A 688-nucleotide genomic window follows, 5' to 3' on the forward strand; every position below is an offset into this window, starting at 1 on the left:
TGTCATAGAAGAACCATTTTTGGTTCCCCAAAGAACCTTTCAGTGCACAGTTCTTAAATGGACCTTTTTTTTCTTAGTGTGAAGAGCATTTTAATAATCTAAAGAACATTTTTCCACTATACAGAACCTTTTGTGCAATGCAAAGTTTCCATGGATGTTAAAGGCTCTTTGCTGAATCGTAAATGCCAATAAAGAAGCTTAACTTTTAAGAGTGTTTATAGAAATACATCATAAATGTAGCAAATGCACATTCTTTATCTTTATGCATGCAGTGGGATTCAGGTGCTCAGGCTCACCAGACAGTGTAAATTACAGTCACTGGTGTATCTTACTCTGCTTTGCTAAGCAAACTGACACCAATTAATAACCCAGTAAAGGAAGCTGACCAGCAGCTAACCTGTTTGAACAGACTGAACTCAACTTTAATTATCATTCACATGTTATGGAGGTATTTGTGTCTTTTTCTCCGAAAGATGTTGTGCTATGTTGGTTTTAGTCATTACGTTTTGAACTGTAAATTCGAATCATTGTGGTGAATTCGTCCTTTCTGTGATATAAATTAAGTTACATTTTAGATTTTTGCATGATTCGTGTTTTTTTGTTGTTGTTTATTACATTTAATGATAGAACGCAGTGTGACATCTTACACTCTAAAAAATGCTGGGTTAAATATAACCCAGCGTTGGGT

This window comes from Sinocyclocheilus grahami, unplaced genomic scaffold (assembly GCF_001515645.1).
Source record: "Sinocyclocheilus grahami isolate Dianchi unplaced genomic scaffold, SAMN03320097.WGS_v1.1 scaffold1860.1, whole genome shotgun sequence".
Taxonomy (NCBI): domain Eukaryota; kingdom Metazoa; phylum Chordata; class Actinopteri; order Cypriniformes; family Cyprinidae; genus Sinocyclocheilus; species Sinocyclocheilus grahami.